The 15600-nt window shown below is 48.2% G+C and overlaps 1 non-coding gene across 1 annotated transcript; it reads left to right on the top strand.

Annotated features, from left to right (window-relative positions):
- Nucleotides 1–13158: 13158 nt before the first annotated feature.
- TRNAG-UCC lies at nucleotides 13159–13230 on the top strand. The gene has a single exon. It is a non-coding gene; the product is annotated as a tRNA-Gly (tRNA).
- The last annotated feature ends 2370 nt before the right edge of the window (nucleotides 13231–15600 follow it).

Here is a 15600-nt window from a genome sequence, read left to right as displayed (position 1 = left end):
TATAACAATGGCCTTTACACCTTCTCTTTTCCTGATGCATACATCCTCATTCACACAAACCCACTGAGAATACAAACAGTAGTATTTTATATCGAGCAAAAAGGCATTGCAAATGAAACCTTGCTTTCAATGTTTCTCTAATCTACTTAACATAGACACAATAGAGATTCCTGTCTCTTATTTACTAAACCTTAAAACAAAGACATGTAGATTTAACTAGAGTGCCTAATTTGTAATACATAGAGGAAACCATAGTAGACAGTGTAACTTATCCTAAAACAAAAGGTAACCTCAATCAGTCAGAAGGATTGTTCTGATCTGTCATTCCTTTCTGCTATTCAAACAGGGTGGCTGACAGGATGAAATCAAATCATACATTAAATTCTCTCAGTACATTATAAAATCCAGCTCCTACAGCCGTATTCGAGATGTGGGCGCACCATAGATTTGTATACAGGCAATATGATATTTTCTGTCTTTTCTATCCCTTGCTTAATGATTCCCAACATTCCATTCGCTTTTTGCTGCTGCTGCACATCGAGTGGATGTTTTCAGAGAACTATCCATGACTCCAAGATCTCTCTCTTGAGTGGAAACAGCTAATTTACACCTCATCATTTTGTATGTCTAGTTGGGATTATGTTTTCCAATGGGCTGCACTATGTGCTATCCTAACATCTAGTACTGCTGAGATCCTGCATTCAGTGCTATCCCTGCCCTTCCTGTTCCTTTTCTCCATTGAACCCCACCAGCCCATGGTTACTGTTCCCAGCTTCCCCAGGACTCTCTCTTTGTCTCTGGACCTCGCTGTCAGCAAGAAGCAGTGGCAGGGAGACTTGCCCTCTCTCTGGAGTCTTGGTTTTCTGGGACATGGATTTACTTTGTGTCTTTTGGGAGCCTCTTTGAAATTGAGTGTCTGTGACATTAACCACAGTGCAATCTGGAGTGTTGAACAGCTGTGTCCCCTCAGTTTCCCACGCTGGGGTGACTTTTACACTGGTTTACTGTGAGAGCAGCCGCTCCTGGGCAGTTAACACACAGTCTGCAGCATGTAACTCGCTCCCAGCTACACAGTATTTAGTGCTGCTAGTTAGGTAATAATTGGAGATATACCAATCTCCTAGAACTGGAAGGGACCTTGAAAGGTCATCGAGTCCAGCCCGCTGCCTTCACTAGCAGGACCAATTTTTGCCCCAGATCCATAAGTGGCCTCCTCAAGGATTGAACTCACAACCCTGGGTTTTGCAGGCCAATGCTCAAACCACTGAGCTATCCCTCCCCCCTTAGTGACTCATGAGTTACAGTGCAGCACAGGAAAACACCAGAAAAGTCTCCTTTCCCAGACTTCCCCCAGAAATGTGCATCTTTCCCTGTCCAGCACACTACTGAACAAGGCAAGCTCATGTGAAGTCTGTCATTTCATCTGTGGAAAACGACATGCACCAGCCTTGTTATCCCATGTGCATGAGTGGACTCATCCCTGCTGCACCCCCTGCTGGTGACTTCTGGGAATTAGCTCATTCCAGCTCCGGTGCACCCTCTGCAGGCCGGTGATCCGCCTGTCCTCTGCCCCCCCGTGCCCCTCCCTGGACCTGGTGCCCCTTTTACCTGGGGTGCTGCCCTCTGGCAGTAACCCCTCAGTCTTAGGGTCTCCCCTCCCCGGGGAATTCCCACCCTCTATTCCCACCTCGGCTCAGTATAAGGCCAGTCATCGTCTAGCCCCACACCCTGGGGCAGGCTGCAGTATCAGCAACTCATCACTGGCAAGGAGGGTTTGGACCTGCTGCCTTGGCCTACCACTGGGCTGCCCTCTGCAACCCCCCCAGTACCTATTGCCTTCTGCTAGGCCTCGGCCTGGGGCTTTCCAGGCTGGAGCTCCCCAGCTCCTCTGCCTTTCCCCAGCCCTGCTTCACTCAGGTACCCTGTGTCCAGCTCCCTGCAGCCAGGCCCATCTCCCTCTACAAACAGAGAGAGATTCTATCTGCCCCTGGCTTCTGTGCCTTTATAGGGCCAGCTGAGTCTGTTTGGGGCGTGGCCCCAGCTGCAGCCACTTCCCCCAAGCAGCCCAGCCTAAAAGCTGCTTTCTCCAGCCACAGCCCCCTCCCAGGGCTGTTTTTAACCCTTCAGAGCAGGAGCGGACGTCCACCCTGCTACATCCCAAATGCAGTTTCCAACACACTTTAATCCAAACACACTAGTTGGATAAAACAATAAAACAAGATTGTTAATTACCAAAAAAAATATTTTAAGTGACTACAGGTAACAAGTCATAAAAGTCAGAATTGTTTACAAAAGAAATGCAAGATAAACCACAAATAAATTTGTTAGTCTCTAAGGTGCCACAAGTACTCCTGTTCTTTTTACAAACTAACAGGTAGGTCAGGGGTGGGTAAACTACGGCCCGCAGGCCACATCCGGCCCCTGAGCTCCCGGCCGGGGAGGCTCCTCCGTCCCCTCCCCTCCCCTCCTCTCCCCTGCTGTCCCCTCGCCCCCGCTGTCCCCCTGCACCCTCAACATGCCGCGCCATCAGCGCTCTGGCCCACTGCTCCTGGGCAATGCTGCAGCGGTGGGGCTGCGAGCTCCTACTGTTCTGAGTGGCATGGTAAGGGGGCTGGTCTGCGCACTCCTGAGGGACCCCGTGTCTAGCTGCAGCAGGCCGCGTGGCTGTGGTAAGGGGGCCAGGGCCAGGGGGTTGGATAAGGGGCAGAGAGCCCTGGGGGGCAGTCAGGGGACAGGGAGCAGGGGACGGTTGGGCTGGCGGTCAGGGGATGGAGAACTGGGGGGTTTGATAGGCGTAGGAATCCCGGGGTCTGTCAGGGGGCGGGGGTGTGGATATGGGTTCATATCCAGGACCCCACCCCCTACCCAACCCCGCTGCTACCTGTCCCTTGACTGCCCTGACCTCTATCCACCTCCCTGCCCACTGACAGACCCTTGGGACTCCCACACCTATCCAGCCCCCGTCCTCCCAGAACCTCCGCCCCATCCAACTGTCCCCTGACTGCCCCCTGGGACTCCCTGCCCCTTATCCAACGCCCCCATCTCCTTACAATGCTGCTCAGAGCAGTGTGTCTGGCAGTCACGTGGACCACGCAGAGCCAGACACACTGCGCAGCAGGAGCGCACAGCCCCGCCCCGCAGGAGCGCTGCCCGCACGGTGGTGTGGCTGCGGGGGAGGGGCTAGCCTCCCCAGCCAGGAGCTCAGGCACTGGGCAGGACGGTCCTGTCTGCTGCATGTGGCCCGTGGGCCGTAATTTGCCCATCCCTGATCAAGGGCATAAACCTATTGAGTCAGCAAGACATGCAGGGGTATGTCTGTGTGCTGAGACTTCCGAGGCTTTTCCATGCCATGTGCTGTGAAGCTTGTGTTTGGGACACAGGAAGTACAAGCCACATGGCAAAGGGAATATAAAGGGCAGCTGCATCATCTCCATTTTGTCTTCAATCCCTCTTCCTACCTCTGGAGCAACTTCTCTACAAATTGAAGCCTGGAACAAAGGACTGAAAGACCCATCGAACTTGTGGATGTGTTCCAGACGGACTTTCAAGCCAGCAGCTCAACAATACTGCTAATAACCTGATATATAGATTTTGGAATGCATCTCACTGCTTTCCCATTTAACAACTTTTTTTGTGTCGTGTCCTGTCTTGTCTTTCCATGCTAAAGGATTGGCTGGCAGTGTGGTCTTTTGGGTAAGATCCAAACCTATAGTGATCTTGTAATGTGGCTGACCTTTTGGGGTCAGAAAAACATTTTGTATATGAGCAGAGTTTTTAAATAACCTCTCACTGTACTGGACCTAGGTGCTGATTGGGAGTCGGAGAACTGGAATGCAATAAAGGGGCCGTGTGATTTCTTTTTTCAGCTTCTCGATAACCCGTGTGTGGGATCAGAAGCACAGTTTGTGACTGGTCGTTGAGTTTAACTTCAGTGTTAACCACCAGTTTTGGGAGCATCTGCTCTCCCTTTTTCATCCTGCCCTGACCCTGGCATTTTCAGTGTGGACTGCCCCAGGCACACCCGTCACACTAAGCACTGAAGTTAAATTAATAGAATGTTTTTTATGACAAAGTTATGAAATCAAGTGACCTCCTTTGTTTTCTTTCATCTGAGCAGGGTTTCCAATTTCCCAACCTGATGTGATCTCCCAGCTGGAACAAGGGGAAGAGCCATGGGTCCCAGACCTCCAGGGTTCAGAGGAAAGAGAGACCCTGAGAGCTCCCTGCACAGGTGAGGAAATATTAAACCAACTCAGAATCTGTAAGTGCCTGAAGGAAACATCTGGGATGCCCTACAATGCCCTTGGAAGGTCTCTCAGTTCAATATTGTCCCTAGCAGGGGTCGTATCCTTAGGGTAAATATAGCTCATGGCTTCCTGTAGACACTAGCAGACACCAGGCAGTAGCTTCCTCCCTTCCCCCTGTGAATTTGGATGGGATGTGAAGCCTGAATTGATCCCCTCCTCTCTCCTGTTTGGGGAAGAACTTGGGGGAGTTCAGTTCCTGATTTTTATTTGACTTCTCTCCAGTACTTGTATTGGTTTGGCCTTCCCCTTTCCATCCTTGTTTGAGGTTTCTGTCTCTATCACAGCAGGTGACGCAATGGTATGTGAGAAAGAGGAGGAGAATTCTCAGCAGGAAAATGTTGAGCAAGTGGATAAACACAGAGAATTATCGCAAAGATCGAAAAGGAATGTGTCCTGGAGTCATAAGCAGGAAAAATCCCATGACATTCAGCACAGACCAGAAGGAGAGCAGGGAAACCAGCCAGGGGAGAAAGTGGGTAAATGTATTTCCTGTCAGGAAACTCAGAAGGACCTCAAGGAAACCACAACACAACAGGAAATCCTCAGCAGAAAGAGAAAAAATACATGCAGTGAGTTTGGGGAAAACGTATGTGATTACTCCATCCTTATAAAGCATCACAGAATCCACACAGGGGAGAGGCCCTATGAATGCAGTGAATGTGGGAAAACCTTCAGTCGCAGTTCACACCTTATTACGCATCAGAGAATCCACACAGGGCAGAGGCCCTATGAATGCAGTGAGTGTGGAAAATGCTTCACTGACAGCTCATCCCTTTCTCGACATCAGAGAATCCACACAGGGGAGAGGCCCTATGAATGCAGTGAGTGTGGGAAAACCTTCAGTCGCAGTTCACACCTTATTACGCATCAGAGAATCCACACAGGGCAGAGGCCCTATGAATGCAGTGAGTGTGGTAAATGCTTCACTAGCAGCTCAGGCCTTTATCAACATCAGAGAATCCACACAGGGGAGAGGCCCTATGAATGCAGTGAGTGTGGTAAATGCTTCACTAGCAGCTCAGGCCTTTATCAACATCAGAGAATCCACACAGGGGAGAGGCCCTATGAATGCAGTGAGTGTGGAAAATGCTTCACTGACAGCTCAGCCCTTTCTCAACATCAGAGAATCCACACAGGGGAGAGGCCTTATGAATGCAGTGAGTGTGGGAAAAACTTCACTAGCAGGTCAAACCTTCTTACCCATCAGAAAATCCACACAGGGGAGAGGCCCTATGAATGCAGTGAGTGTGGGAAAAACTTCACTAGCAGCTCAAACCTTCTTGCCCATCAGAGAATCCACACAGGGGAGAGGCCCTATGAATGCAGTGAGTGTGGAAAATGCTTCACTGACAGCTCATCCCTTTCTCGACATCAGAGAATCCACACAGGGGAGAGGCCTTATGAATGCAGTGAGTGTGGTAAATGCTTCAATAGCTGCTCAGGCCTTTATCAACATCGGAGAATCCACACAGGGGAGAGGCCCTATGCATGCAGTGAGTGTGGAAAATGCTTCACTGACAGCTCAGCCCTTTCTCAACATCAGAGAATCCACACAGGGGAGAGACCTTATGAATGCAGTGAGTGTGGGAAAAACTTCACTATCAGGTCAAACCTTCTTACCCATCAGAAAATCCACACAGGGGAGAGGCCCTATGAATGCAGTGAGTGTGGGAAAAACTTCACTGTCAGGTCAAACCTTCTTACCCATCAGAGAATCCACACAGGGGAGAGGCCCTATGAATGCAGTGAGTGTGGGAAAACCTTCAATCGCAGTTCACACCTTATTACGCATCAGAGAATCCACATAGGGAAGAGGCCCTATGAATGCAGTGAGTGTGGGAAAACCTTCAATCGCAGCTCAAACCTTCTTACCCATCAGAGAATCCACACAGGGGAGAGGCCCTATGAATGCAGTGAGTGTGGAAAATGCTTCACTCACAGCTCAGCCCTTTCTCAACATCAGAGAATCCACACAGGGGAGAGGCCCTATGAATGCAGTGAGTGTGGGAAAACCTTTATTACCAGCTCAGACCTTATTAGGCATCAGAGAATCCACACCGGTGGGAGACCCTATAAATGCAGTGAGTGCGGGAAAACCTTCTGTGGGCACTTAGCCCATGTTAGTCATCAGAGAATCTGCAAGGGAGATCAACAACATAAACACCTCTAGGGCTATCAATACTTTTTTTTCTCTAATAATTTTTCTGATTCCCACATAGTAACTTTTAAAGCTGTTTGAACTGTTTGCAGCATGGTTATCCCTCAGTTTGACCAGATGAGGGGCCCATTTTTGCCTTTTGCAGTTTGCCCTGTTTTGAGGTGGACCCATTTGTCCTTTCTATCAACTCCATTATCCCATGAGTAATTCGAGTGTGCCCTTCCTATCAGGAACCAGGGAGCATCACATTTATACTATTCTTCCTATTTCAAAGTTATTGTTAGTCACCAGTGATACAGATTGTATCATTGCCACTTGTTCTCACGTTGCTCTGGGTTGTGCTGAAGAGCAGATATAATGGGAATTTTTCAAATTATAGTTAAATGAAGAGGAGCAGGGGCAGGAAAAAAAGTGTAATTTCAGCCTCTGTGACACTGGAAGGAGATGGGGAGACGCAGAGATTCCCTTCTTCCCCATCACTGCAGAACTGTTACCTTTTGTCTGAGCCATGCAGAGGTTATCATCATCACATTCTATCCATCCACTTCTCAAAGTGTCCTGTGAGGAACAGTTCTCAGCTGTCTGTGCTTGGAGATGATGCTTTGACTTCTTTAATCTTATCTCAGTGTCGCTCTGACTGGAGATGAAAGTGTCAAAGACCTGGAAGGGGAATTCAAATGGATCCCAAACACAGTGTGATCATTGGGAGTTTAAATCCCAGGTTCCATCTATTGGTAAAGCCACTTCTGGCAAGGTGAGTGGTTTTGTCCCCCATTATGGCAATGCTCGGATACTAAAAATTTTGTAAATAACATAACTGGCTATTGAGACAGTGCTGAGTGAAGTATGTTTGAATGGACCAGAGGAGAATGTGATGGGAGAATCTCTTGTCCTGATTCTGAATAATCAGATGTAACCTGCTCTGGAATTTCACTTCACACTTTCATTGCCGTGTATTCTAGCTCTCTGTGATGTGGGTTTCTATCTTTCCTGAAGGCTGTTTGGTCACTCAGTTGGATCGTAGTTCAGTTTGATAGGATGTAGCTCAGATTTATTGGAGAATTTAAGACAAATGACTATTTGCTAAAGTCCTCATTTCTCACTTCAGCTTTGCTTTTTCCCCATCCCTGCATGATGTCATGGAGAAGGTTGAGGTGCAGTTCTGTCAGCATTAGAGAACTCTCCAATTTACTGGACAGGCTAACAAAGAAACAGCAGTGATTTAAAATCTCTACTCAGAAATGGTGAACAACAGCAGAACCTCTGCAGCTGGAGCCCTACAGAAGATCATTCCTAGCTAATCTTATTGTATCGGAGATGCTGCCCTTCATGATGCAGATGTTGAGGAAATAGAAGTGGAGTTTTGTTGAATTTATCCTTTGTAGGTGCTAAAAATGTATATCGAATCAAATCAGTTTTGGAAATCTAATAGCTGCAGAAAAATAGCTATTTTTGAATAGAAACTCCAACTCTGGTTACTAATGAAGATTGTGATCCAGCCCTGTATCCAGTCCCTTGCCTGGAACTGTGCCACCAAATTAAAGAAAAGCTGGGCATGTTTTGGTAAGCCTCCATGTTTTGGTAAGCCTCACTAACACTGCTGAGATTTGGAGTGGTTTTGTAAAGGATTCTACTTCGGAGAAGTGTAAATTTACCCTAACCAAGGCCAAGGATTTGGAAAGAGCTGGGGCTGAAAGAGTCCACATCCAGTTCTTGGTTTCCACCCCAGTAAAGGAAGCTATGGTGACCAATGACCCAAGGAAAATTGTTTGTACAACTCCATTTCCTAGTTCAGTGTCACTGATTACAGTTCCAAATGATGCCAGGTTACATTGAGAACAATCATCCTTTACCATTTGGATCCAAAGAGAGAGAGCTTCAAAGGACATTCCTTCCCGTGGATCCCAAACTGGCTGCCTGATTGGGTAACAAGGACTTCAAGGCTGTAGAAATGATGGTAACCAATGAGGCAATGAATGTATCAGGCTCCAATTTCAGACTTCTGGATACTCGCATGTTGAGTTCTGATTCTATGGTTTTGTGTCTGATGCTATGGCTACACAATAAAGCTGATGTTGGTGCAGCTGCACCAATGTAGCTGCGCTGCTGTAGCGCTGCTATTACAGACGCTTTCAGCCAATGGGAGAGATTTCTCTCATCGGACTTGATTAGTCCAACCCTCGCAAGCGGCAGTGGCTCTTTTGGCAGGAGAAGTTCTGCTGCTGATGTATAGCTATCTACACAGGGGGTTAGGGCTGTGTAACTACATTGCTCAGTGGTGTGGATTTTTCACACATCGGAGTAATATAGTTAACCGATAAATGTCTTTAGTGTAGACCAGACAGTTCTCTCTTGTGTTTTATGCATTTACATCACTTCTCTATCTTCTCTCACTTTGAAAGATTAAAAGTGTGACACGAGAGGTATTTTTCCTCATGATGCAAAGACTCCCATATAGGAGACCCCTTCCACCAACACATACTGCAGAAGATCCTGAGATATCTGAACTCACAGAAGTGTTTGGGACAAACCACATCTTGAGCCAAGGTTCAGTTGTTGGCAGTGGGCATTAGAAGAAAACTAACATGTATGATAAGAATTTGTGATCTTTGAATATGTTTTTATCATCTATTAAAATGAGATTATTGGTGAAGTTATTGGTTAAAGAAGAAGAGACTAAATGTGTGATAATCTGAAGTATTTTGGAAAACTGAAAGTTGTCTTTTTTTGTTTTGTTTTGTTAGTCGTACAGGAAATGGTGGCTAATCTTGAAAAGTTAATTTGATTTAATTTACCCCCTGTAGTGTAAGGAGTTCTGGTGGAAAACCTCACTCCAAAGGTTTGGGGTGGGAGAATGTGTGTGAGAAAGTGTGTATAAGAGAATATTGGCCCAGTATACATTTTAATATTTTGTGTTTTCAAATAGAATTTATTTTGTTTAGTTTCTAAGTCAATTTCTATTCAAAGGAAAGCTACTCGAGGTGACAAGTTGTATAAATTTTTACCAACTTAGACTGTAAGGGTCACTGTCTTCCCCACTTCTCTAATTTGCAAAGGAAAGGCCTGACATCTGTCACAGGATGTGTCCAGCAGGTAGGACAGCTGCACTCATTAACCATCAATATAAAGAAAGACTGAAATCCATTGCCTTTCAGGTCAATAAGCCAGCTAAAGGCTGGTCGATGTTGAAAAGCTGTGTTGGCAGAGCACGTCTATCAGGAGTGTGAAAAGTCCTCTCCACTGAGAGAAGTAGTTAATGTGACCTGAGCCCCAGTGTAGACAGTGTTAGGTTGTCAGAAGAATATTTCCAGTGTTTGAAGTGTAGACACAGCCTTAACATCAATTCCAAATTTGACCCATCTCCCTATGTGTGAGAAAGTTACTCGTATGGAGGGGGAGCCAGCTGTCCGCTCACCTGGTTCCTCAACTGTAGCTACAGCTCTTAGTGCCCATGAATGCAAAGACTGAGAGAAATGGAGAGTTCCAGCCATTGTCATTTTAGTATCTTATTGTTCCTCTCTCTGTTTTTTTGTGCTGGCCTTTCTGTTCTATCAGGATGTGACTGTATAGCTCAGTGCATCTGTGACAAAAGCTCATTGGTGCCAATTGGCAAAGGGGGTCACAGTTCTTCACAAGCAACTCCTGTCTCAGACCTGACAAACTCCCCACAGCTAATACACTGCTTTTATGATATTTATCCAGGAAGCATAGCAGTGAGATCTCTACTGAAAGCTTGTAAATTATTGATACTCCTAATCACTGCGAGAGGTGTGTCCGAGTCATAGTTAAGGGGTAATGTAAGTACATGGAAAATTATGCCCATATAGTATTGTTGTGAAAGTGAGTCACCCCAACCATAGCTCTTGGTGGGGACGGCCCATTCCAGTGGGAGGGAATTGGCACCTGTCCCTTGCTAGCCAATTATGTGATGTATTGCTCCATTGTCAGCCTTTGCACCAACCCAGAAAAGCCAATGGAAAACCATCAAAGACAAATTATAGACATCGAAACCCTGTGGAAGTGACAAGGACAATATGAGAATGAGGAGATCGTCCTTTCTGTGAATATAAAGACAAAAGACTGATTCAGGGTGGAGAAAAACACTCTGGGTCCATTCACCAAGGAGATTCCTAATGACCAGTGGCGCTTCATGAAAGGCAGGGCCGTGGCGCCTTGGGACTAGCAATCAGTGAAATTGACTGAAGTGTGAGGTGAGAATCTACTTAGATAGGAAAGGTAACTATTAAAAAGTGTAGGTTGCATTTTCTGATTTTGTTTAGTTGGTAACAGTTGGTTTCCATCACTCACGTTTGTTTGTTTAAATCTCTATCAGTTGTTAAATAAATTTCTGCTTGTTTGATAACTATACTCAAGTGCTGTGTGAGATACAGTAGCAGTGGTCCACAGTAAAACTAGTAACCTGGGATATACCATTGCTTTGGGCAGAGAGAATCTGGGATTTCTCTGAGTATCTGGTGATCCGGGCTGCACCCCAGAGGGGGACACATTGAAGGAACTCAGGGGTTAGGGTGGCTGCTGTAGCTCAGAGGAGGGTCCTTGAGTGCCTGATGGGCTGGGTGAGTTTGGTCACTAACATCCAGCTGCCAAATGCAAAACTCCCTCTTCCTAGTGGAAGGTGGCAACAAGGAAACTCACAGCCCTCGGCTCCCTGAGAAGGGTCACAATGTGTCTCTATGTTGATTCACCTGTCAAATTCACACAGGGAAAGCTCCCTATAGCATAAAACTCTGCCATATGAAATCATGGAACATGTGCTCTTCACTCTGTGAAAGCATGTAAAGAATCCAAGCGCTGGAGGGTAGGGTTTGGGTCCAGAGTGACCTAGACAAATTGGAGGATTGGGCCAAAAGAAATCTGAGGAGGTTCAACAAGGAGAAGTGCAGAGTCCTGCACTTAGGAAGGAAGAATCCCCTGCACTGCTACAGCCTGGGGACCGACTGGCTAAGCAGCAGTTCTTCAGAAAAGGACCTGGGGATTACAGTGGATGAGAAGCTGGATATGAGTCAACAGTACCCTTGTTGCCAAGAAGGCTAACAGCAGATTGGGCTGCATTAGTAGAAGCATTGCCAGCAGATTGAGGGAAGTGTGTTCATTTCAAACCTGCAGCTTGTTCATTTCATTTGGTGACCCCTCCTAGTTCTTGTGTTATGAGAAGGAGTAAATAATACTTCCTTCCTTGGTCCTTTAGAAGATATTATGTGACCCCCTCCCCCTTGTTGTATCCATGTTGGTCCCAAGACATGAGACACAACACCGCAAACAACAAGGTTCAAAGTCAATGCACATGGGAGAAGCATCTTGTGTTTCATTCCTTATGTCCTAGTCCCATCGTGTGGCCATTTCCTTTTCTTCCTTTCTGTCAAAAGCTTTGGTGTTTTGCACAGAAACATTATTTCCCCAGGAGAGACCCAGGAATGAGGGCTGCATTCCTGTACCAAACAGTCACTAGAAGGGGGCAGACAAAGGCCTTTAGGATGAGGCGTCTGTCACTGTCAAAAAATCATCTCCCTCCTGTGGTTCCGTGGGCAGCAGGAGCAACCGCAGCTCGGTGGCCCCCGGCAGCACTCCTGGGGTGGCTGGAGCAGCAGCAGGCCCCCTGGGGCTCCCCCCCCCGGGGCAGCAGCTGGAGTGGCAGCAGGTTGGCAGGGCTTCTCCCCTGGTAGCTGGTGCTCATTATCCATCAAGTAAATCAAAACCCTTCCACCTGTAAGTGGATTTAGCCCAGGACCCTCAGAGTCAGCAGCTCTTACACCCCCCACTGAGCTCTCTGGTCAGGTGTCCTAGCGCCGGAAGCCTCCTGTTTAGATCCTCAAATAGCATTTTTGCACCGGGGGGGGCTGAAATTTTGGACTGGACAGTGTAGCTCCACCGTTATTTTATTGAATTGCTTCAAAACAGCAAGTTAAGAAAGTCTCCTAAGTGCCAGGCTCTCTGCCATGGAAACAGCTGCCCCTGCTCTCCAGGAGTCTGTGAGTTCCACCCAACAAAGTACAAACCTCTGAACTGAAGGGGGGTCAGACAGTGACGGTAACACAAATCTTCCGACTATTAACCCAAGTCCCTTCCTTCCTTTAACCCAGGACGTGCCAGTCAACTGTTAGCCATGGTGTTATCTTCATCTTAAAATACCTCTCAGGACATTTAACAGAGGACGTGAAACCCCCTCCCCCAAATGGCTCCCTGTTGAGGCGTTGAACCGTACCTGCCCCTGGAGACTGTCTGGTTTTATATCCTTAGACCTTTTCCTCTTCAAACCCCTTATCCCAATCTATGGGCCAACCTCCACATTTCAGAGTTTAGAATTTACTCTCATCACCCTCGTATGGCACTTTCCTTGTGAATTAGACAAAGTGAGGGCGGGAAGCTCCATGGCTAATGAAAACCGATGCTTTGGGTGAGGCCTGAACTCATAACCCCAGCAGTGCGCCTCCCTCACCAGCCAGGTGTACCCCTGTAGGTGCTTCATAGACAAACTTTGGAAGTAGGATAGTTACCTGTGTCTGTGATTAACCACTTGGGTGACTTAATTGAGAGGCTGATGGTTCAAACCCAAGTGATGATGGAGGTAGTTTCTTTTTAGTGATGAGACTCCAGTACATTTTAACAGGCAGTAAAATGCCTCAATTCTGGTCTAGCCTCATTGGGCAAGCATAAGTGGCACTTTTGCCAGATGCATTGGTGGTATAGCGGTGAGCATAGCTACTTTCCAAGCAGTTGACCTGGGTTCAATTCCCAGCCAATGCAGGGATGTGATGTTTTCTCTGCTGGGAATGGGTTTAATTGCAGTCACATTGTATCAGTTTAGCAATGGAAGGAGAGAATCAATGTGCTGCAGGTCATTCAACACCCAGGGGAGGAAGAAAGGGGCGGGACTATACAATGAGCAGGTGGAGTCATCCTGGTATTACAATGTTTGGTTTATTTTTTTTTCCTTTACTTCCCTCTCCCTTTTAGACTCAGAGCCTTTAAGGTCAGAAGGGACCAATGTGATCATCTAGTCCGACCTGCTGCACCTCGCAGGCCAAAAGATCCCACCCACCCACTCCTGTAAGAGACCCGGGAGGGGAGGCAGCTCTGTGCACTGCCCCTACCCCAGGCAGCGCATGGAGGCCCTCTGCTCCCCTCCCCCCATGGGTGTGCAGAGATGTGCCAGCAGCACTGAGATGGCTCCCTGCCCACTCTGCCTCCATCCCTCCGTGCCAGTCCCAGAAATGGCCGGCATGTCCCAGCATCCCCTGGGGTGGCGGGAGAGTCTCCATGCACTGCCCCTGCCCCAAGTACCAACTCCGCAGCTCCCATTGGCCAGGAACTGCAGCCAATGGGAGCTCTGGGGGCAGCGCCTGCAGGTAGCGGCACACGGAGACCCCCTGGCACGGCCCACTTAGGAGCTGCTGCCAGAGGGTTGTGTGTACCAGTCACTTTGGGAGCTGCAGTGCCCGGGGTAAGCGCCACCCCACCTGTACCCCAACCCCCTCCCCCAGCGCAGAGCCAGCACCGTGCACCCAAATTTCCTCCCAGAGCTTTGCTTGTCTTCCTTTCACCCAGAACCATCCTTCTTCTCCTGGGCTGCAAGTAGCCATCCCTGGGAAGCCAAAAGGCAGGCACAAGATTCTGCCTCCCAGCAGCCAACCGCACCTCCCCAGGCTTTGCAGAACAACTGCTGGTGCTCTACTAACCGCACTTAGCTGCACTGAGGTGCTTAGCTTCTGCCCTGCCTTCCTCAGATTGACTTTCCTCTTTTGCCCCACTGAGCTACATCCCCAGATGGGCCAAGGGTGTTATAGGTTACACTCAGAGCCCTCCTGTTTCCAGAGCACCCGGTGGCCTAAAAGCAGCATGGGGGACACATTCCCTGCTCTGAGGGCAAACCTGCTGTCCTGGAGGCTGCTGGTTCTTAGGAGTCGCTTTGCAGCAGGGCCAGATTCTATGTGTGGGGCAGAGAGAGTGGGTGCCCTGGACTCAGGGTGCAGAGATGCACTCAGTCCTCTCCCCTGCATTGGGTGGGGGGTGCTGCCACCCCCTGCTGGAAGGTAATGTGTCGGGGGGGGGCACTGTGAGTCACTCAACACCTGAGCCTGGTGGCAGAAGTGCTGTGGGGAGCTCCAGGTGTTTCTAGGATCTGGTCTTTCCACCTGCCTGTGAAGTCCAGCTTTCCCCAGCACATTCACTGCGGTGCAACGGGGTCACTGTTTCCATGGCTGAACAGCAAAGAATCACTCCCAGTTTCCCTTCTATCAGCAGCAGGATTACCCTGTGTCAGTTGTTAATGAGGTGGATCTAGTTGTAGATTGTTATTCATTCCCCACCTTGACAATTCACACAGTCCCTTTCCTACTCAAATCCCCAGCACCTTGGTGATCCTGGTAGCAGGGGTTGGGGCCTGAGATTTTCAGGGTCCTTTTTACCCTCTACCTGGAGTGAACTCAGCTTTTCCCCCATCCCAGACATTCCATGAAATAACAACAGGGGCATAAAGAAAGAGGGGAGGGAACATCTCACGGCCAGGGCTGGATGTGCCCAGGGCCCCCTGCTTGTCCATTGTTTCCCTGGAATTTGGCCCCCTGCTTTGCACAAGGGACAGAGAAAGATCTTGCTGTTCCTGTGTCTGTGCAAGGAAAATTGTGCTTCCCTAGGAAAGAGAGGCAGGAAATGGCCCCATGATGGGACAATATCCCCAGGATTAAGACCTAAGGACTCAGGCTGAGACCTGATAGAACTGCACTCATCTGGGATTTAACAAATTGTCTTCCATGGAGCAGGGCCACTTCCAGTGTTTTTGCCACCCCAAGTGGAAAAAAAAAAAAGCTGCAGTCAACTGGAGCTCTACCTCTGCCGCTGTTGGCCTCAAGTCCTTTGCTCTGAGAGGGACGAATTGCTGCTGAAGCCTCCCCTTTCCATTGACCACCCCAGGGACCTGCTTGCTGCGCTGGTGCCAACCCTGCCATGGAGATACTGGAAAGACAGGGGAATCAGGAAAATACCATGGATTTGTTTACATTGCAAGTGAAGAATGACTAAAGCATTTTTGGTTTAAAGTCACTTTTTCCTGACTGGAAATCGAACCCAGGCCATGGTAGTAAAAGTGCCAAATCCTAACCACTAGACAACCAGGGA

This window comes from Mauremys mutica, unplaced genomic scaffold (assembly GCF_020497125.1).
Source record: "Mauremys mutica isolate MM-2020 ecotype Southern unplaced genomic scaffold, ASM2049712v1 Super-Scaffold_100166, whole genome shotgun sequence".
Taxonomy (NCBI): Eukaryota; Metazoa; Chordata; order Testudines; family Geoemydidae; genus Mauremys; species Mauremys mutica.
This window is presented reverse-complemented; position numbering and strand designations above follow the sequence as displayed.